A 24,331-nucleotide genomic window follows, 5' to 3' on the forward strand; every position below is an offset into this window, starting at 1 on the left:
GCAAAAATACTCTCCATCCACATACACTGTTTTTCAACCTTTTTAAAGTTACTGAAGTAGAGTCAGATCTGGATGAAGCAGCAGAAAGTTTCATTACACTCTTGGTTCTCAAATGGAAGCTTAACAAAATAGAAGCAAGCCTGAGATCCTAGTCTACTGTCTTAGGTTTAATAATCTTAAACATTCCCGCATTTGAAAATTCAAATTCTAGCTAATTAGACAAAATTATGGATATCCTTAACCATGCATTAGATTTCACGAATAAATAGAATAATTAAAATAAGTAAAGTACAGCCCAGCATGTTCCTAATTAGAACAAAGGAGTATTAGAGAAGGGTGTAGATTCATCGCCCCAAGGGCTTCTTGGAACTGTAACCGTCCTATTTTTTAACGTGCAAATGTGAAAGCACCCTGACATCACGAAGGAATTACATAACTAGTTCCTAGTTCTGCGTCTTTCAAAAGCAGCAATTTTTCAGTAGGAATCACTGTTCTTGAAAATGCTAATTCAGATTAATAGTGTGGGAACAGGCAAGTCATTGACAAATTAAAGGCATGATTTGAAAACAAAATTGTCAAGAGGCAGCTATGCTGGTACACATGAACCTGCTTTGTTGGGTCACAGTTTTCCTTCCAAGTGTTCAATGCAGCAAGTAAATGATGCCATATTAGCAGGTAGCAGCCTGGCTGACACGGCGCGGTAAGTAATGCTTATTTGATGTGGCAAGTCTAAGCACTTCTTCCCTATTTCCCACTGCCTTCTGTTCACAACTCTACAACAACTATTTTACTTTCTGATGTGATTGGTTGTTTGCATGTCTGCCTTCCTTCTCCACTTATAAACTCCTCCAGGCCAGGAATTTTGTTTTTCTTTTCTAACGACCCAGTGCAATGCCTGGTATAAACAGGTATAACAACATATATTAATAAATATATGTTGACTGAATTGTTTTTTAAAGAGTATAAAATAACATTTTAAAATCTGTTTTAAGCTGAACCCTATAGCATATATGTGAAACAAATATGTGTATATACATATACATATGTCCACATATATATACACGTGCACATATATACACACGCACACATGTATGTGTATATATACACATGCATATGTATATATGTATGAAATTGAAAAGATGGAAAGGAGAAGAGAAAAAAGAAAGGAAAGAAAAGGAGAGGAAAAAAATAAACTCTGAAAACAATAACTACCAATGGCTAAACAGTGACTCAGTCTGAGTGAGGATATGAACTGTCCATAGAAACATCACTTGCTGCCCTTAACCTGTGAGATTTCTTTCACATTGGTCTACATGTACATGTTTTAAAATTTTGGGGTTTGGACCTCAGAAGCACTGTTCAAAGTGCATTACAAATATTTCCCATTGCTTAGGAAGCAACACATCATTTAAGTTGGGCATACGCGTTGGTGATGAGTTCAGAAACACTGTTAGCTCAACGTGCCCCAGACTGTGCCCCAATCAGTGAGAAGAGAGTCAGAGTCCAGCCACTGCAATTATAGCCCAACCGGCCACAGGCCAATGTTTGTGACTGTGCTTTCAAACATAGGCCGCCTATGGCCAGGTGGTTCAATTATCAAGCACAATAAAGGGATCAGGTGGAAAATAAGACACACACACACACACACACGTATGTTAATCCATAGCTATGAAGCCAGAACATCATGTTTACAAGGAAGGAATAGCTCTGTTGGGAGTCAAAGAGTAGGGTGTTGGAGTGGGAAGGTAACTATTTTAATATTGCAGTGGATTTTCATCACATACTCCATAGCCGTTAAAGTTTCTAAGCCAAACCCTCTTGTAAATACATGTTGGCAAAACTATGGAGAATCATAATTTCTGTCCTTCTAGAAGCTATCTCCACAGCAAAAGAAGCTCCCCCTATTCTGGAGGCAGCTTCTCATTTTCTGTAACACAAAAGCAAATTTTAAAAAGACAAGAATAAGAATAAAAATTAATTTTTTCTCATAGAACTTACCTTCCTATATGCCCCTAAAAACCAGTTACCACCGATCTTGTACATACTTATAGCATACCTATGTATATGTATTTGTATAGTAGCCATACATATATGCATATATAGAGATACACACATATATATACACCACTTATAAAATATTGCCAAAATGATTTTAATAAATCTATTCAATTATGTACATATGTTTCTAGAGTGACATTTAGAAGAGGGCTAAAATAGTTCATCATAAAGAAAACATGATCAAAACATTTTAAATGCTTGTTTCAGAGCATAGCAAATTTGGGATAAAACACTGACATTTGCCTATAACTTCTCTCAGGACTTGGGTTGATTCTTAATATTTTATGCTTCATGATATATTAATAGTTTTGTGTTTGAACTGCTTGTGTAGTGCCCTCTAATCTGATAGAGTTAACCCTGAAGACAAAAATCTAAGTGGCCAATTTCTTTTTAAGGAGTCCTAAACTGATAAGAAGGCCTAGACTGATAAGCTCAATAAATTCAAATTTCAAAAATACCATAACCAAGACAAGTAGTTGACCTTATACGTTTATAAATAGTACTCCCAAGGTAGTGCCAAGTTAAATTTCATACGAAAATGTTGATGAAGAAGCATTTAGATAACCAACTATTTTGTGGATGACAGGTAATAATTTTGTGATGAAAGTTGGACTCAACTATATTTAAAAATAAGGACATTTTACTTACACGTATGTTTATATGTGGTAACTGTACTTCATCATAGATTTTCATATGGAGCTTACAATAGACCATTCCTTGAATCTATTGTGATATATGCAACACTCTTCCTAAGTGGACTACACTGACATCAAAGAACATCTTTGTGACATTATCAAACCTAATGAACAATAGTAAAAGGACAATTCATTGTTGTTTCCAGTTCAGGTTTTAAGAAGGGCTTCCTTAAAGGGTAGATCGTTACGTGTTTTTATAAGGGGTACCTCTAATATGTAGATTTGCTAATCTGTAAAAATACTGCTGCTACTTGCAAAGTTTTCATTTTTCCCATTACTGGGTCAAGAAAAGTCCTAGTCAAGAGAATGGATTTAGAAAGTCTGTACACCTGTCAGACTTGGTCTCTCCACTCAAAGAGCCCACAATCCTCTTTTCCCCCCTTTTTTGTGAACTCCCTATGAGTTGTGCTCTGGGAACTTGGAATGCAGACCTAGACGTAGGCAAGTAGGGGAGAACTTAATTTATGGGAACCAGTTGCAATTTCTCTTAAGGTTTCAGAAATTATTTTTAGATGGGTTTAGTTACAGTACTTTGGTTCTTCTTGACTTCTATGGAGCAACTTCAACCTAAATCTAAAAGAACACTTGCTTTTATCCTTCAGTCCTTCATAAACACTTATTTAACACAATTTTATGCCTAGTCTCTTTCCACTTTTGCAGAGTAGCTTTTTTTTTCATTTAGAATGTCTAATTCAGGCAATTAGAATTTAGGCACCTCTGGGCACCTTGTCTGCCTATGTGTTTATAAAGCATTATGTACACTTACGGCACTCTATAAATAATAATAACAGTAATCACCCTCTATACAAAATTAGAATGTTAGCATATTCAACCAGTCTAGTATGCTGATTTGCTTTAGTGCTTTATAATTATCTCATGAAACCAATGGTAAAAATGGGCGCTACATTATACAATCTTCCCAAAATACGTTACTATATATTCTGGCAAAGAGATGCACCTGCAGTTTCTCCCCACCTACCTCTAAGATACAGAAATGGCAGGATGATACTTAAGTTGTATTCATGTTGCAAACTGTTCAAAGTAATCTTTGCAGCTTTTTTCATCCAAAAACCCAGCCAGCATTCACTATGGTTAAGATATCTTTGTCCACGAGGAATAACTTGAACAAGAAAATGGGAATGTATAATTTGCCCCCACATAAAGGATAGCTTGCAGATTATAGACTGCAACATTTAGATAACCAACCACTTTGTGGATGATCACAGATTCATCACATGAAACGCAGGGTCTAGGGGCACTTATGTAAACTTTAACCAGTGGTAACTACCAATGGCCACTGTTGTAAGCTGGCTGAGTTTCCATTGTCTGATTAAACAGCAATCAGAAGAGTAGCCTTGACTTTGCTAGAAAAACAGTGAACTGCCTCTCACTTTCAAACTGAGAAAAGAGCAAAGGCATTCCTGAAAATGCAGAAGAGAAAAAAAAAAAAAAAAAAACTCCTGGTTTGTGCTAAGCAGCGCTACTGATCTCTTCCTGCAACAAAGGTGCCAGGTTGAAGTAATTAAGTTAGTACTGCAGCTGAAATCATTGAGCAGACAGGTTACATACCCAAAACACCCAAGCCATCTGAAAATATATAGTGTGGAAAGAGCAACACTACATAAAATTGAAAATCTCACACCATTTCACTACCTAAAAAGAGGGAGCTCCCTGGCTTCCCTGCTTTTTGCCTGGGGTTTTGCTTCTGATGCAGTCATGTTATTTTAATGTGCCAGAATAGAAACCTTGGCCAGAGACTTCGGCAGTCAAAAAAATGCCGGTATCTTAAGCTGTATATTTATTCTTCTGAATTAATTGAATATAGCACCATATAGTAAAAATGCCTCTGACACTGCTTCAGAAATACCTAAGGCAGAGTTCTCAGAAAGAACTGCCACAGAGCCAAAATGTTGGCAGAGGCGCTGAGTCTGCACTCGGCAATCCTGACTCCCCTGCTTCTCTCCGGCAGAACAAAATCCATCGATTTTTACAGCACATGGAGTTTACCTTGGAGGAAGTTATCACTTGAAACATTATCCAATCCACCAACATAATCATTAGGTATGTATATCTTCACTTGCAATTGCTTTTAAAAAAAGCCATCTTGAATTAATCCTCAGATTTGTGTGTAAAAGACCACAGCAAATGAGAAATGCAAGGCAAAATGCCCTCCAGGAAGTTCCCATTAAAATGATGAAAGGAGAATTGTACAGTAACTGCAACTGTTCTCCAGCAACTATTTCCGAACTTTTAAACGATTTATCTTCTTCTTAAAGAACCATCAGAAGACATGTACTATTCATGGCTGGACAGGAAAAAAAATATATTTCAAAGGAGAAATCGTTAGACATGTGGTATGGGTGAGTTAAGGTGAGACAGGGTATGTTCTAGCTGGAGTTTAAACTTGCATCCCAGAGGTCTATTGATAAGAGCAATGTATCTGTCAAAATCCATACAACAAACAAAAATGACTCTAGGTATTTTATGAAAGCAGTAATATACTGTCAGGAATTGGGTGCTCACAAAATCATTGCAGGATCTAGAGGAAAATGTTCTGACCTGAGTCTCCAGAAATGACATGCCAAAAATACAGAGCTCAACTCGTAGGCCAGCCACAGCTTTCAAGGCTGCCACTGGAGCTCTGATCATGCTACACCTCTGATCGCGCTACACCTTTGCTGAGCTGCTGCAGGTGCTCCTGGACCTCCAGAAGGCAGGAGATTGCCAGTGCAGAGCAACTGTAATTCATGCAGTTTTCCTTGCCAGCACAATCAGCCAAAACTGGCAGGAAGATGGGTCTTGCCTCACTTCTGCCATCCAATTCATGTGTCTGGCTGGTGAGCCTTGCATGGAATCTAGAACCTTAGATAAAGGAGCCTTGGAAAATGGAGTTTGAGCTATTCCAACTTCTCCTGTTAGGGGAATGGAATGGAGATCAAGGAAGTCAATGAACAGCAGCAACCACCAGTGGCCAAGAAAGATCTTATGCCAGCATTCACCCCATTCCCAGAAAGGAGGAGTTTAATGATGCCAGGCTGTAGCAGGGAAGGAATCGCTCTGAGAACAATAAAGGTCTATCACTCAGATGATTCTCTTACTCTAGTTGCTTTGTGTCAGGGTCCTTGAGAGAGAAAAATACTATGCTAGTATAACTGAGACTTATTGCATAAAACCCCTAGTCACTAAGCAAACAAAGCAACGGTGCTGTGAGTCTCAATAATGGTGTGTAGATTCACGGGGCAGAGAATCTTCCTCCTAAGAAAACTCAGCAGACAGAGCATACTAGGAAACCATTGAAAAGAGGCAGCACGAGCAATACTCCTGTTGTCCACAGGGTGGATCTGATAGAGCAAACCAGCTAAGCAGAGGAGCACAGTCCCTAGGAGATGGCACCAGTGCCAGCAGCAACTCCATTTAGGAGGGAACTTCCCAGTTTTCAGCCCCCAGGGCCAGACAGAACCAGAGAAGAGGAAGCCACGAGCTGCACAAGGCAGCTGAGAGAACCTTACATGAGGGAACCTCTGCAGAGGTTCACAAGTAATTGGGGTATAGCTGAGGAGGGGGTTGCTGAACAGCCAGGTATGATGGTGGCCAATTAGGACAACAAGCCAAACTGAGAGTGACAATCAAGGCTTTTTTCACCTACTGCAGCAGTGCAGGCAAAAGGCAAAAAATGCCCCGCAGAAGGACTCTGTGTAAGCATCAGGAGGATCTGTGCATACTGGGGAAAATCATCTCACTGAGGAGTCCTGAACAAAAGACTGCTTTTTATGAAAAAGTATGGGTGGGAAGGAAGGAGGTCAGGAAGGGATGAGTGGAGAAAAGTGCCTGAGTCAACCCCTCCCCTCCCATAAGGAGGTCTCTGAATGGAGGTGCCTGGGCTAGACTTGCAGATATGCAAATGAGCATGGTAGACCCAAGGGCCATGAGTCTTTCACTGCAACTGCCTTCAGAAAACTGAAATGCACTGGCTGTGCTCCAGGTCTGGGAAGGGAAGGGCAGCTTCCCTCCCTGAGGCCTGCCAGGCAAAGCCTTTGCAAATGTCTACAGTCAGACCTGAAAGATCATGCAGGTGATTTTGGCCTGGAGCCGGACTCCTCAAGGGGAGGCAAAGGGTACTGCTATGATTTGAATGTTTGTGTCCCTCCAAAATTCGTGTTGAAACGTAATCCCCCGTACAATAGTGTTAAGAAGCAGGGCTTTTAAGAGGTCATTAAGTCATGGAGGCTCTCACCTAATGCCCATGATGAAAGAGATTGAAGGAGTCTATTTGACACTTTTTTGCCCTCTTTCATGAGGAGAAAAAAAGGAGACAGCAACAAGGCACTATCTTTGAAGAAGAGAACAAGGCTTCACCAGATGCTGAACCTGCTGGTGCCTAGATCTCCTTGATCTTGGACTTCCCAGCCTCCAGAACTGTAAGAAGTAAATTTCAGTTCTTTATAAATTATCCAGACTACAGTATTTTGCTACAGCAGCAGGGACAGACTAAGATAAATGCTCTTTGGATGAAGGATTAAAGCCCTATAATGGAGTGTGGCACAGAATTATATAAACACTATACTGTGTACCAATGGTCCCCAATTTACGATTCAACTTTAGATATTTTGACTTTGCTATGACGCAAAAAAAATACACATTCAGTAGAAACTATACTTTGAGTACCCATACAACCATTCTGTTTTTCACTTTCAGTATTCAATTACATGAGATATTCAACACTTTATCACAAAATAGGCTTTGTGTTAGATGATTTCATGCAACTGTAGGCTAAGTTTTCTGAACATGCTTAAGGTAGGCTGGGCTAAGCTACAATTTTTGGCAGGTTAGGTATATTAAATGTATTTTCAACTTATGAGATTTTCAACTTATGATGGATTTTCCCAAATGTAACTGCATCATAAGTCAAGGAGCATCTGTACATATGTGTATGGTGTATGTTTGTGTGTGTGTGTGTGTGTGTGTGTGTATTCCTATTCAATCACTGTTCTTGTTCTTGTGGTGGCCTAGAGAAACAGATTGTATATTTTTTAGACTATACCCACATAAAGCTATATTAAAAAGAATTCTTTTAGAAATTCAAGACACCTATAAAGAAATGTACTTTTTCTTCAAAGCTTGCTGGCTTATCTGCTCCACACAACTGCCAGTAATGCCTTAAATTATAACAGCAATGTTAACAATGAGTGTAATGTCTGAAATTTTTTCCTGGGACTTCTGAAATATTTAAAAAGGAAAACAATAACTAACCCAGGAAACCAGGTAAGGGAAAATCCCTGAGAACCAAGCACTAACTCTTCTTGAAAGACTTCCAACAAGGTGGTTCATGTCTGCCCATATGATAATCACAGGTAGTCTGTTTTTCTTCATTTTCTTTATGACTCCCTGGGAACCAGTGCAGACTGGGGAAAGAGAAATAGGTTATTTCTTCTTAGGCTTTTTATGAAGTCATCCCTTTGGTTATTTTTCTGTTTTTGTATTTTGTCTTCCTGACGATGACCTATGCACACGTTTTTGGAAACCTTTTTCCAGTGAATCTGAGGGAAATGGAAATGGGCATACTTTCTGAATTAAAACACAGGCTTTCCTAGTCTTGAGAACTAACAAAAGGATTCCTATACTTCCAAGATAGAAAGTTTATTTTAAAATACAGATCATGTCCTGTAATTTTATGTTTTGTGCTAGTATTTGGCCTATATGGGAAGTGCATCATGTTCCTGGCCACTCAATATTTTTGAACACTCTTTTAATTTTGGATAAGTTCTACCTTGTCAACATTTTTAAAAGTCTCACTTGCTCAACCTCTTTTTCAGTAGAGCATATGCAGGTAACTCGGTGCCAGTAGTCTGCTTCATCCACAGGCGACTGGAAGACAGGAAGGCAGAAATAGAAGGTTCTCTTACAATATGTGTCATGGTATAACATCACTTGAAGTTAAAGTTAAACAGGTATACTAAAGATAAGTTAAAGATGTACACTGTAGTAAGTTAAATAGGAATATTAGGTATCCCCAAGCAATTGCTGAAGTAACAAAAAATCATATTTAATAAGCCAATAGAGAAGATAAAATGGAACTGTAAAAATATTCAATTAATTGAAAGAATGCAGGAAAAAGTAAAGGAAAACAAAGGACAGATGAAACAAATAACAAGATGGTATATTTAAATCTAACCATGTAATTAATCATATAAAATTAACGAGTTTAAATATCCTAATTAAAAGAGCTTTCAGATTGGCTGAAAATGCCAGACTCAACTATAAGCTGCCTACAAGAAACATATTTCATTTGTTATAATTTCAACTTTTATTTTAGATTCAGGGGGTACATGTAGAGGTTTGTCCAACCTAGAAGGGTTTTCCTTTTAGGACAAGCAGTAATGGCAAGGAAAAAGTCTTTACAAGGAAAATCAGTGCTGGCAGCAGGAGTCATTGAAGTCAAGTTGTAACTCAAGAATACAATATATCTCTCCTTCTATTTAGATCTGTTAAAATTTATCTCTGCATCGTTTATTATTTTCAAAGTATATGTCTTGTGCATTGTTTGTCATATTTATCCCAAATATTTTTGGTCCTGTTGTGAATATGATTTTTATTTCAATTTTTCATAGCTCATTGCTGGCAATAGAAACACATTGACTTTTGTCTTTTGATTTTTGTATTCTGTGCATTTTCTAAACTCACTTATTAGTTCTAGTAATTTTTTTGTATACTTCCATCAGATTTTCCCCATAGGTAATCAGGTTATCTGTGAATAAAAATCACCTTTACTTCTTCCTTTCTGATCTTAATGTCTTTTATTTTTTATCCTTGCCTCGTTGCACTGGCTGGAAACTCTATTTGATGATGAATAGACATGATAAGAGTAGGCATTCTTGCCTTATTTTTTATCTTAGGGGGAATGCATTTAGTCTTTCATGATTAAGTGTGAAGTCAGCCATAGACACTTCCTATATGCCATTTATCAAATTGAGGAAAAAAAATTAATCAGGAATGAATATTGAATTTGGTCAAATACTTTTTGGGGGTATACTGAGAGTTATATGATTTTTTTAGTTTGTTATTATAAATTGCGTTGATGAATTTCTAAATGGTAAACCAACCCTGCCTAGAATAAACATGTCTTGGTCATAACATGTTTCTAAAATATACATTGTTGAATTTGACTTGCCAAAGTTTGGTTAAGAAGTTTGCATTTATGTTCATGAGGGATATTGCTCTCTAATTTTCTATTTTTGTAATATATTTGTTGGGTTTGGGCATAAGAGTAGTGCTGTCTACATAGAATGACCTGGGAAGAATGCTCCATGCTTCTGCTTTCTGGAAGAGTTTGTGCAGAATTGGTATTACTTCTTCCTTAAATGTTTGGTAAAATTTACCAATGAAATCAAGAAGGCCTGGAGTTTTTACTATGTATTCAATTACTTTGATAAATATATGGCGATTCAGGTCATTTATTTCTTCTTAGAGAGCTTTAGTGGTTTGTGTCTTCCAAGGGATTTATTCATTTCCTTGAAGTTGTCAACTTTATTGGCATGAAGTTCTTTATAATATGGTTTCATTATCCATTTAATATCTGTAGAATCTGTAGTTACGTTAACTCTTATTTTTGATATTGGTAATTTGTGTCTTTATTCCTGATAAGTATGGATATATGTTTATCAAATTCATCAATCTTTTCAAAGAATCAGCTTTCGGTTTAATTTATCTATTATTTTGTTCCCACTCCAATATTTGCCCTATTTTCTGCTTATTTTGAGTTTACTCTTCTTTTTCTACTTTCTTAAGGTGGAACTTGAGGTCTATGATTTAAGATCTTTCTTGTCAAATAATATAGACATTTAGTGCTATAAATATTCCTCTAATTACTGCTTTAATAGTATCCCACAAATTTTTATATTATGTGTTCTCATTTCAATTTAGTACAAGATATCTTCTAATTTCTTTTTGATCTCATAAAAAACCCATGAGTTCAACTGTGTTGTATACTTTCCAAATATTCAGGAATTTTTTAGAAAATTTCCTGTTTTTTTTTTTTTTTTTTTTTTTTTTTTTTTTTTTTTTTTTTTTTTTTTTTTGAGACGGAGTCTGGCTCTGTGGCCCAGGCTGGAGTGCAGCGGCTGGATCTCAGCTCACTGCAAGCTCCGCCTCCCAGGTTCATGCTATTCTCCTGCCTCAGCCTCCTGAGTAGCTTGGAACTACAGGTGCCCGCCACCACGTCTGACTAATTTTTTTGTATTTTTTAGTAGAGAAGGGGTTTCACCGTGTTAGCCAAGATGGTCTTGATGTCCTGACCTCCTGATCCGCCCGCCTCAGCCTCCCAAAGTGCTGGGATTACAGGCGTGAGCCACTGCGCCCAGCCCCTGTTATTAATTTCTAATTTAATTTTATTGTGGTCAGAGAACTTGAGATTTTACTGTGGTCCAAAACATGATCTATTTTGATGAATGTTTCATGAGGATTTGAAAGGAATATATATTCTGCTGTTCTTGATGCAGTATCATGTAAATATCAATGAGGTAAGTTACTTTATGGTGTTGTTCAAATTGTATACATCCTTGCTGATAATCTACTTGTTCTGTCAGTTACATTCAATTCTATCACTACATTTGTGGATTTCTTGATTTCTTTTTGCAGTTCTATCAGTTTTTCCTTAATGTATTTTGTAGCCCTTTTATTAAGTACACAGAAATTGAATTTTTATGTCATTCTGATGATTTGAGGTGTTATCATTAGAGAATAATTATAGAATATTATATAAGATTATTCTATATTATAGAATAATCTTGTATTTTCAACATAATATACTTTTCTCTAAAGACTTCTTTGTCTAATATTAACATATTCACTCCAGTTTTCTTTAGAATAGCACTAGCATGGTACACAGCTTTTTATCCTTTTACTTTTAACCTATTTGTCTATATATTTAAAATGTGTTTCTTAATGTGGTACATAGACACCATGGAATACTTTGCAGCTATAAATAAGGATGAAATCATGTCCTTTGCAGCACTATGGATGCAACTAGAGGCCATTATCCTAAGCAAATTAACATGGGAACAAAAATCCAAATGCTGTATGTTCTCACTTATAAGTGGGAGCTAAATATTGGGTACTCGTGGACATAAAGATAGCAAAAATAGATATCAAGGACTGACAGAGAGGAGACGAAGGGACAGGGGCAACTGTTGAAAAACTAATTATTGGGTACTATGCTTACTATCTGGGTGATGGGATCATTCATATCCCAAACCTCAGCATCATGCAATACACCTGTCCTTGTACCCCCTGAATCTAAAATAAAAGTTGAAATTATAAAAAATGAATGAAATGTGTTGCTTGTAGGCAACTTATAGGTGAGTCTTGCATTTTCGGCCAAACTGAAAGCTGTCTTTTAATTCGGATATTAAAACCCTTTAATTTTATGTGATTAATTACATGGTTAGATTTAAATCTACCTCTTGCTGTTTCATCAGTCCTTTCTCTCCTTTTTTTTCTGCATTCTTTCAATTAATTGAATATTTTATGGCTCCATTTTATCTTCCCTATTGGTTTATTAGATATGATTTTTGTTGGTTTAGCAATTGCTTGGGGATATTTAATATTCTTATTTAACTTACTGGAGTGTACATTTTTAACTTATCTTTAGTATACTTAACTTAAACTTCAAGTGACGTTATCCCATAACACATATTGTAAGAGAAACTTACAACAGTATACTTTCATTTCTGCCTTCCTATCTTTTGTGCTATCATGGACATACATTTTATTTCTGCTTGTTTTAAACTCCACAATATATTATTGTTTTTTCTGTAAATAGTCAATTATCGTTTACAGAGATTTAAATAAACAGGAAAGAAAAAGAACTTTTATCCTTACACACATAATTACTATTTGCAGTACCTTTTTTTTTTTTTTTTTTTCCATGGAGACAGGGTCTCACTCTGTCACCTAGAAGTACAACCTCTGCCGCGTGGGCTCAGGAGATCCTCTCATTTCAGCCTTCCAAGTAGCTGCTAGGACTATAGGTGTGTGCCATCATGCCTGGTTAATTTTCTTTTAATTTTTTTTTTTTTTAAAGAGAGATGAGGTCTTACTATATTGCCCAGGCTGGTCTCAAACTTCTGGGCTTAAGCAGTCTTCCTGCCTTGGCTTCCCAAAGTGCTGGGATTATAGGTGTGATCCACTTCCGTACTGGTGCCCAGCCTTCAGTACTTTTTATTCTTTATGTGCATTCCATTTGTATTTTTATTATGTCTGAAGGTCTCCTTTAGCATTTCTCATAGTGTGTCTCTAGTGGTGATGAATTCTTTCAGCTTTTGTATGTCTAAAAATGTTATTTATTTCAAGTTTCTATTTAAAAATTGTTTTCGCTGAGTATAAAATTCTTAATTTCAGGGTTTTTTCTTTTTTTTTTTTAGACAGAGTCTCGCGCTTTCCCCCAGGCTGTAGTGCAGTGGCGCGATACTGGGTCACTGCAAGCTCTTCCTCCCAGGTTCACGCCATTCTACTGCCTCAGCCTCCCGAGTAGCTGGCACTACAGGTGCCCGCCACCACAACTGGCTAATTTTTTGTATTTTTTTTAGTAGAGACAGGGTTTCATCATGTTAGCCAAGATGATCTCAATCTCCTGGCCTTGTGATCCACCCACCTTGGCCTCCGGAAGTGCTGGGATTACAGGCGTGAGACACTGCGCTGGGCTGATTTCAGTTTTTCTTGATGGCATTTTTTGAGTATTTGAGAAACATTGTTTCACTATCTTCTAACTTGTATTGTTTCCCTTGAAAAATACGCTGTAATTCTTTCCGTACTACTCTCTACGTAACATGTCTTTTATTCTCTGGCTCCTGTTGAGATAGCCTCTTTATTACAGTTTAGAGAATTTGATCGTGATGTGTTTTGGTGTAGTTGTCTTCATGTCTTTTGTGTTTGGAGCTCATTAACTGTCTTGGATCCGTAAAGTTTTTGTTTTTATAAAATTTGATAAAAATTCAGCCATTATTTCTTCACATATTTTTGTCTTATCCTTTATTTCTTTTGTAGATTTCAATAGAAATTATTCCATATCTCAGTGATTCCCTTTTCTACATTTTTTTGTCTTTTTCTGTTTTTCATTGCATAGTTTACTAGTTATATCTTCTGCAATGTCTAATCTGCCAATAATTCTATTTAGTGAATTTTTTTAAAATCTCCAAGTATAGCTATCATCTCTAGAAATATGATTTGGATTTCTTGTTTATATCATATTGCTACTTAACTTGATCTTTCCTCTAGCTTTTGGAACATCTGGCATGCAGTTAAAATAACTGCCTTTATGACTTTGTCTTCTAATTCTAACATCTGTTTAAGTTCTGGGTCCATTTTGATTGACTGAGCTTTTAGCCTCGTATGAGTCATATTTTCCTGCTTTTTTGCATACCTGGTAATTTTTTATTGGATGCCAGACATTAAGAATTTTATCTTGTTGGGTACTGGATATTATTGTATTTCTCTAAGTCTTCTTGTGCTTTGTTCTTGGATGCAATTAAGTTATTGTGAAACCACTTGATTTGTTTGGATCTGGCTTTTCTGTTAGGCAGGTCCAGAGTAATGCCAAGTTTAAGCCTGTTTTCCATTTCTTAGGCAAGATCCTTTGAGTATTCAACCCAATGCCTTCAGAATTTATCAGTTACCATTTCAGCTGGTGGCCCCAGGCACTTTTTCAGACTCTGTGCAAACACCAGCTACTGTTTATGCTAATCTTTTTAAGAGGTTCTTTCTCCTGACACAGGGAGTTTTCTCACATGCAATGTGTTGATCAGTACTCTTCAGAACATTTGAAAAGTACTGCCTGGAGATCTCTGGCATTCTCTCTCATGCAGCATTCTCCTCTGTTCTTCAAACTTTAGCAGACTTTGCATCCCCAGATTCCTAGCTGCATCGCTTCAATTCAGGAAGACTTCTGGGCTCCCCCTGGGTTTTTCTTCCCTGACTAAAACTTGAAAATGCACCATAAGCAATAAACTGAGGCAAACATAACACTCACCTCATTTGTTTCCCATTTCTCAAGGAAAACTATTCTTTATTGGCTGCTTATATCCAATGTCTTAAAAACCATTGTTTGATGTATTATTTCAAATGGTTTAGTTGGTTCTGTCAGGAAAATACAGTGCCTCTAATTCCATCTTGACAGGAAGCAGAAGTCTCAAGTTGAAGTCTGTTAGATAGTGCATGCTAACTTAAGACACCTTTGCAAAGTTCTTTTGACTATTTCCAGGAATATCTAAAAGATGTCTCGCATGTGTCCTCCACCACTATCAGTACTTCTCTACCAGAGGCCTAGTCTCACATGTGGCAGTCCTAATCAAAATCCCAAATAAATTTCGGTAGATATCAACAAGGTGATTCTACAATTTACACAAAAGGCAAAGAGAAGAACCATAAGAACTTTGAACAAACAGAACAAAATTGGACAAACAAACCCTAACAATGACAATCCTGGTGAGGTTGCCAAGCAACTGGAACTCTCATTTACTGCTGGTGAAATGCAAAATTATACAGCCACTTTGAAAACCAGTTTGTCTGTTTCTTACAAATTCAAATAAATATGCATTTACCGTATGACCTAGCAATTTCATTCTTGGGGATGGGATTAAAATGAAAACTTATTTTTATACTGATATCCATATGCTAACATTTATGGTAGCTGTATTCATAATCACCAAAAACTGGAACCAATCCGTATGTTCTTCAACAGGTAAACAGACGAACAACCTTCAGGTAATGGAATACTGCTCAATGACAACAACGACGACAAACTGTTGATATATGCAATAGAATGGATGCATCTCAAATGCATTATGCCAAGTGAAAGTAACCAGACACAAAAAAGTATTTGTTGACAGTGATTAGGGCTTAGAGAAGAAGTTGTAAACATGAGGGTATTTGGGGCAATGATGACACTATTTTGTTTCTTGACTGTGATGATGGTTTGTGACTCTACATTTGCCAAAACTCACAAAACTGACCCTACTGTATATAAATTTAAAAATTGAATTTAAAAATCTATATACTGAATATTGAAACACCCACCACTTTTGCATGACTCAGTTCCAAGAATGCAGGCAACTAGGCATATTCCCCAAGGCTGGAGACTGGAAAATTCTTCTCTTGAGATATAAAAAGACTGAGTGGAGGATGAGGGCAAGATTTGCATATACTGACATTTGAGAAAATTCTCCTGAAACAGCTGGGCCACTACTATGAAACTCACATGAAGTCCCGGTAGATATGTCCTGCCTGTACACACATATTTCAAATAGTGTCTTATTGTAACCTGGCATCCTATAAGTCATAGGCATTTGAGGAAAGTTTTTGACATGAAAAATAAAAACCAATACAAACCCAAAAGGGAATAAAATTCAGTGAAAATGAGATGATGAACAAAGTTGAAAAAATTTAAAAACCTGTATTTAATATTATCGAAGAGGTAAGAGAATATGTTCGCAATAAAAAAGACATAGCAATTAAGAAATCCTGTTACACACAGGGTAGAAAAAATAAAAATTATCAGAAAGGCTGGAAAGGAAATTACAGAATATCTCCTAGAAAGTGGAACTGAAGAAAAAGATAAAAAACAGGAAAGAAAAATTTTGGAAAGTTACATGATTAATTCAAAATCCTGCATTCAAATAATATGTAAAACAGAAAAAGAGAAGAAAACAGAGGAGAAAAGATTTAGCCAATACAAAATACAAAGAATTTCTGTAACTGAAATTATGAATCCAGCAAAATGAATAAGAAAGGACCTAACTGAAGTGTGTCAGAATGAATTTTTAAAATACAAAAATAGTTAAATTTAAAAATAAATAAGATCCAAAAAGTCTGCAGAGAGGAAAGCCTGGTTGTATTTAAAGAATGAAAAATCAGAATGGCATTATACTTCTTATCTAAGACATTGCAAGCCAGAAGACAATGGAGCAATATCTTCATGTATTCATGGATATGGATTCATATCCAGCTAACCTACCTAAAGTACAAAAGTGATTAAAGATGACATTTTTAGACATTCAAAGTCTCAAAAGTATTACTTGACAATCTCCATGCACTGTTTCTCAGGAAGTTACTAAATAAAGTGATGTAGAAAAATAAGAGTCAAGAAAAACACCAATAGTAAATCTAAGACATAGAGCTCCTCACACAGGAGTGAAACTAAAGGGATTCTCAGTATGCCATCTCTGCAATAGGCCATATCAAAGCATCCAGATTGGAAGAGGAAGATAGGAAGATAAAACAAATATGTCTCCATGGGGAATCAAACTGGAAATAATAGATTACCTGCTATGTTTTACCATGTGGAAAATGGTACCAAAAATAATAACACAGGTTTTATAGTTGACACATTTGAGATAAATTTGTGATGGAAACATTAATACTTATAAATAAAAATGAAGCAAATATCAACTCCAAGGAAAACATATTTTCCTTATTTAAAAAAATACAACCATAAAACAAGATTTTGCTCAGCAGCAAATAATACCTTCATAGCCATAAAAATGTAACACTGATTATTGATTTTATTTAAAATGCATTATATAAGTATATAGAAAGGATGAAGGAAGGAGGGCATGGAGGGGTGGGATGGTCTCATAAAAGTTCCAGGTACTCTCTTTTCATGCCAGGTACGCAATAATGTCTAAAATAGAAAAAAAAATCAAAGTGAAAGTAGTATTTAAAATTATATAGATGATCATCAGAAGAAATAACTAAAGAAAATGAAGAGGTTGCTTCTGAGATGTCCACCTGACAGATTAGAGCAAGGGAGTGCTATTCTTTATTAGACGTTTTAACTAAAACAAAAACTCCACACATGCTTTACTTTGATAAAATTCTAATTTTAAAATTTTAACTGCAATCACCTACTGTAAGAATGTCAGAGTGGAAGACTGCAGAATAATATTTTTGGAGAAAAGGGAAGCTGTTTTCTGTTTTTCACATCTGCCTAAGCATAGAGCTAGCCCTGACAGTTTCTAGGGAAGAAAAGAAGCACAGCATGATTCTTAAGTTTCAGACTTTCTTTTTCTTATAACGTCATTTTCTTTAAAGGAAGCAAAAGAACTCCCATGTTTTAAAGTTTTCGTTTTAACTCTATTTTCTTTTTTGTGGTCTTCTTAAATAGAATTATTTTTCTGCCAACATCAATAGTCACCTGGCACTTTAATCCAGTGTAGTTCTCTACCCTAGACAGCTGACGACCAGCCTATACAATAAAATTGGCCCTGACATTATGAAATTGACATAACTAAATGTCAACATAGATAGGAAAATGTGGAATCAGATTTTAGTAGCCTCAGCCTTTAGACTCTCCAATAAAAAAATTCTGCTCTCTGAAAAGGTCCCAGAATGATATCTCTGAGGCTGAAGTGCTATGCCAAGGTCCATGAAGCTTCAATGGTGAAATGCTGGGTACTGGGTCATGTGGTGAATTTTATAGACTCCAGAGAGACTTCTCAGAGAACTCCAGGGCTGGCTTAAAATGCCTCACACCCCTGAGGGTGTGGCTGATAAAATAAAAACATGCCTCTGAAGGTCTCCAAGCACCTTTGGAGACAAATTAATTCTGACTTGTGTGACATTTGTTGGCTCAGACATCTACGAATTTCTCTTATTAGGCACTTTAAGAACACAGAAAATACGGACATTATTAGGGTAGTTTATCACAGGTGACTCAGGTGAAAAAAATTACATTACATTTTATTTGTAAAATGTATATAGGTAAATTTTCTTAAAACCAGACAATTAATCTATGCTTTCAAAATTCATTGTGACTTGTTATATAGATGGCCTCTTATTTTGTCCAAGTTTTTTTCTAAATTTCAGCTTTCTTTTTTCTGGTCTTCTGAATTTTTTTTCTCCCCAAAGCTATTTGGAAGATACATATTTTATTTCCAGTCTTCAAGCAGTTGTCCTTAAATTTTTAACATGCTTAAATGTAAAACTCTAACATTAATCAATATCTTTATCTGCCTCCTGAGTAATATAAGGGCTTAAGATGCTTAAATCCAATCACCCATCTCAAAGCTTACACACCCTTGTTATTCCTTTTACTTTTATTATGTTTGTTTAATTTTCATGTTATTTTTGCGTGTGAACCTGCCACCCAGCATAAGAACTGATATCACCAACAATGCTATTTATGAACACCTTCCTTATTCCATCTCATGTTCAAAGGTAATAAATACCTTGACTTTGTTCATCTTTTTTCATTGTTTTGCTGTTTTAAAAGTCATTTTCTCATATATATTTGTGTGCCTTAAAAAATGTACTATTTAGATTTGTATGTTTTTAGACTTTATAAAAAGTTTCCTAGATAGTCCTCTAGAATGAAGATGTCTTCATTTGACCTTATGTAATTAAGAGTCATCCACATTTTTATGCTCCAGATTATTTTTTACTGTTATATAGTATTGCATTGTGTGACCATTTTGCAATTTATTTATCTAGTGTCCTGGCAATGAGCATTTGATTTAGGGCAGATGTGGAGATGGGCATTCAGATACGCCTTCAAGAGAGAACTTGTTTTGAGGAGCCAAGTTAGCTGACATCCTGTAGTGGCTGCAGGATTCCTACAGAGGTCGTGGTCTCTCCCAGCCGTCCCCAACCAACAGCTGAGCACCACAGGGGCACTTGAGTCAGGCTCTTTCTGTCCACAGCAGGTCTCCTCTGGGGTCCTCATCAGACTGGTACAGACTTTCTGTGAGCTGCATTGCAGTCTGAGGATCTTCTTACCCAGTATTTTCTTTCTTTCTCTTTCATAGGTATCAGATCTGCATCACAGTCTGAAGTCGCTCTCTGTCTACTCCTGAGACCCCTCCCTTTTATCCTTCATGAGCATTTCCCTCATAAATCCCTTGCACTTCTAATTCAGTCATAGTGTCTGCTGCCCAGAGGACCCAAATAAACAGGGTTAGATGTTTTGCTATCACAACACAACTGCTGTGAACATTCTGGTGGGCAAGAATAATGCCTGTATACAAGAGTAAAATTGCTGAGCTGCAATGTGAATAAGTTCGACTTTTCAAAATGCTAAACTGTCTTTCAAAGTTTTTTAGCAAGTTGCATAGCCATCAGCAATGTGTAATAGATTCCGCTAGGATGCTACAATACTTGGTGGTGTCAGGTTTTTTAATATTTGCCAAATGGGCATGACGGCTCACACCTGTAATCCCAACACTTTGGAAGGCTGAGAGGTTCACTTGAGCCCAGGAGTTCAAGACCAGGCTGGGCAACATAGGGAGACCCTGTTTCTGCAAAAAATAAAAAATTAGCTGGGTGCAGTGACGTGTGCCTGTGGTCCCAGCTACTCTTGAGGCTGAGGTGGGAGGATCGTTTGAGCCCAGGAGGTTGAGGCTGCAGTGAGCTATGATTTTGCATCTACATTCCAGCCTTGGTGGTGAAGCAAGACCCTGTCTCAAAAAAAAAAAAATGTAAATATAAAATTAAACATTTGCTAATTAATTAGTATAAAATGATATCTTGATCTTGACTCACATTTCATATTTACTGAGCTTCAGCATATCTTTTTGTCTATTAACCATGTGTTTATTTTACTATGTCTATTCATGTTCAGATACATACACACACATAGACACATCTACCTTTCAGTCATGTATATTGCAAATAACCTCTCATTTTATAGCTAATTACTTCATTTCACTTAAAATACCTTTTGATAAAATATGCTATTAATTTTAACGTGATTGAATTTACAGTCTTTTAAAATATTATTAGTACTTAGTCTAAGCCACCTTTTCATACCACAATATGTTCATCTATATTTTCTTCAAATATATTTTTAAGGTTTTTCTTAGAGAACAAAAACTAGTTTAGGAAAGGATTCATTTTAATCTTTTTTTCCCAAACAAAATAGATGATTTCTTGACTGAAATATCAAGGGGTTGATATTGTCCAAGTCATAACAGCCAAGCTCATGTGTGCAAAGGCAATAGCAACTATGCTATGACTTCCATCTGGTAGCTATTGTAAGTTACCATTTATTATTAAAAAAATGTTTGTGTTAACCCCATCTTTTATTTTCTATATTTTGATGCTTTGATATCTGGAGCCTCGTTGACCCAGAGGGGACTGCTTCTCCCAGGATTAGGTAATTCCTAGAGACAGTAAACAACTTACTTCATCTACTTACTTTGTTTGAGTTACGAGCGCTTTTCAGTGGAAGCCATTCTCTTTATTTGCTGATGTTGCCATAACTAAATAACAATAAAACTTATCTTTTCAAAACAGTATCTTAAATCGAGATGTTAAAATGGAAAAAAATGTGGTGCCTTAGAATAATATACAGAATTTTTAAAGGATTTTAAAAATTTACATCAATTAGTAAAACAGTTCTATAATCAATATCTTCCTAGTATTGTTCATATCCGATTTGAATATCAAGGTTAAACTGCCCTCACAGAATGATTTTGAGAGCGCTGTCTTCCCTCTGCTCCCACCCCATGTATTGGGAAAGTTAATAAAAGATTGGAATGATTTGCTTCTTAAAAGTTTGGTAGAGATCACCTGTAAAACTGGTCCTGAAAACATTTTTAGCTATTGCTTTATTTAATACTTGGGTACAGTAAGTTTATATTTTCTAGGAATTTTTCTACATCTAAGTTTTCAAAGCATATTAGAAAAAGTGTTCTTGACAGCATTCTCTTTGCTGCATTTGTATTTATGTCTTTTTCATTCATATTTGTTATCTGTGTCTTCTTTGTAACATTCTTGGGAGATTTGTCTATTTTTACATTATTTTCAAACAATCTATGTTTGTCTTATTTGATCCTTCACTGTATCTTTTTCTTTTTCATTGATTTCTGCTCTTATTTTTATTATGCCATCTTTTATCTTATTGTCTAACTTTTTAAATTGGATATTGCATCATTTCAACCTTCTCTTTTTCTAATATACATTTTTTGGATATAAATTTCCCTTGAAGTATTTCTTTGTATTCCACAAGTTTCACTATACAATGTTTTTTATCATTTAGTTTTTAGTGTTTTAAATTCTCATTTTGATTTATCTTTGACCTATTAGTTACCTAATTTCCAAATTCATTTAAATTTTTAAAATGTGTTGTTTTATTGTCTAAATTTTGATTTAATTGGATTGTGGTCAGAGAATGTGGTCTATGTGATAACTGTTTCCTGAAATTTTTTTAAGACTTGCTTTACATCCTAGTACATAATCAATTTGTAAATGTACATTGGAGAATAACTTATATTCATTAATTATAATTTATATTGCCCATTAGTTAAGCTTGCTGTTTCATTCAAATTTTCTATATTTGCTGTTATTCTTGACCTACAAATAATGAGAAAGTTATGTTGAAATTTCTCACCCTGAGGTTGTATATGTCGATTTGTTCTTGTGGTTCTATTAATTTTTTTCACATATGTTTGGTCTGTTACACCAGGTGTATATAGAGCTGTCAAATAATACACTCTCAAATAATACACTGTTTTTTTTTTTTAATTTCCAACCATGGCCAACCCATCCCCCAGCTTAGATTCAATTTTTATTCAGTCTTTTAACTCAATATTGTCTATTGTCAACCTCACAAATCAGACATCATCATTTTATATTAGTACTATCAATATACATTAGATCTTATATTTATCATCTTAGTTATATGCCATTTTTTCTTACAGCTCAGATCTTCTTTTGGAGATTTTTCTCCTTCCACTTGAAAAACACTTTTTGGAAATTCCATAAGCAAGAATACATTGGCGGTAAATCCTTTCAGATTCATCATATAGAAAATATCTTCTTCATATTTGTAAAAGATACTTTTGCTATGGATGCAATTCTTGGTTTTTTTGTTGGTTTGTTTTCTTTTGTTGTGTTGTGTTTTTGAGACAGAGTCTCATTCTGTCACCCAGGCTGGAGTGCAGTGGCATGATCACAGCTCGGGTTCAAGCAATTCTCCTGACTCAGCCTCCTGAGTAGCTGGAATTTCAAAGGGGCACCACCACACCCGGCTAATTTTTGTATTTTTAGTAGAAATAGGGGGTCTCATCAAGTTGGCCAGGCTGGTCTTGAACTCCTGGTCTCAAGGGATCTGCCCGCTTCGGCCTCCCAAAGTGCTGAGGTTACAGGCGTGAGCCAAGAAACCGGCATTATTCTTGTTTTATATTTCCATCTATACTTTGGAGATTTTAATATTCTACCATTTTTAGGCTCTATCACTGCTGTTGACAACTCAGCTTTCAATCCAATCATTGTTTCTTCTTGAGTAAATTGCCTTTTTTCCCCCATATTTGGCTGCTCTTAACTACTTCTATTTCCTGTGTTCTATACTTTTACTGAGACAATTCTAATTATGGATTTTTTTTTTATTTACCTAGATAGACATTTTTTGGTCTTTTGAATTGGAGAGATATATTTTTCACCAATTCAGAAAAAATCTCAGGCATTTTAACCTCTCTCTTTTATATTTTGATCTGTTTCTCTAATCTAGAGTCCTCATAATTCTCTCTTCAGCTATGTTTATTTAGCTCTTCAGCCATACCATTAAGTTTTCCATTTAAATCATTATTTTTTTAATTTGTAGAAGTTAAAGTTGATCTTTGTCCAATTTGCCTTACTCTTAAAAACTTCTATTTTAAAAAATCTATTAAACCTAGTTGTTTTATTTATTGCCTTCTATACTTCTTCATGGGTCCACTTCTGTGTTTGTTATTTCTATTGACTCTCATTCATATTGGCTTGTCTTTGTATGTTCAGGTTTGTGTTGCTGTTTTTTAAGGGCTTACAGTTGTAGGAACTCTCTTATATGGGAGTAGGAGGGCTGGATGGAGGGTGCATTGCTCTAGGAAGAATTTGTCTTTACTTCAGCAAACAATATGAACAGACATTTCTCAAAAGAAGACATTCATACAGCCAACAGACACATGAAAAAATGCTCATCACTCACCATCAGAGAAATGCAAATCAAAACCACAATGAGATACCATCTCACACCAGTTAGAATGGCAATCATTAAAAAGTCAGGAAACAACAGGTGCTGGAGAGGATATGGAGAAATAGGAACACTTTTACACTGTTGATGGGACTGTAAACTAGTTCAACAATTGTGGAAAAGTGTGGTGATGTGGTGATTCCTCAAGGATCTAGAACTAGAAATACCATTTGACCCAGCCATCCCATTACTAGGGATATACCCAAAGGATTATAAATCATGCTGCTATAAAGACACATGCACACGTATGTTTATTGTGGCACTATTCACAATAGCAAAGACCTGGAATAACCCAAATGTCCATCAGTGACAGACTGGATTAAGAAAATGTGGCACATATACACCATGGAATACTATGCAGCCATAAAAAAGGATGAATTCGTGTCCTTTGTAGGGACATGGATGCAGCTGGAAACTATCATTCTCAGCAAACTATGGCAAGAACAGAAAACCAAACACCACATGTTCTCACTCATAGGTGGGAATTGAACAATGAGATCACTTGGACACAGGAAGGGGAACATCACACACCGGGGCCTATTGAGGGGAGGGGGTAGGGGGGAGGGATAGCATTAGGAGATAA

General features: G+C 36.0%; 1 protein-coding gene across 1 annotated transcript in view; it reads right to left on the minus strand.

Moving 5' to 3' along the window:
- LOC105480028 (KIAA1217 ortholog) overlaps nt 1-24,331 on the minus strand; it is a 910,528-nt gene that overhangs the window by 848,236 nt on the left and 37,961 nt on the right. The gene's annotated exons all lie outside the window — the stretch shown is intronic.

The sequence above is a fragment of the Macaca nemestrina genome, chromosome 9 (genome assembly GCF_043159975.1).
Source record: "Macaca nemestrina isolate mMacNem1 chromosome 9, mMacNem.hap1, whole genome shotgun sequence".
In the NCBI taxonomy this organism is placed as follows: Eukaryota; Metazoa; Chordata; class Mammalia; order Primates; family Cercopithecidae; genus Macaca; species Macaca nemestrina.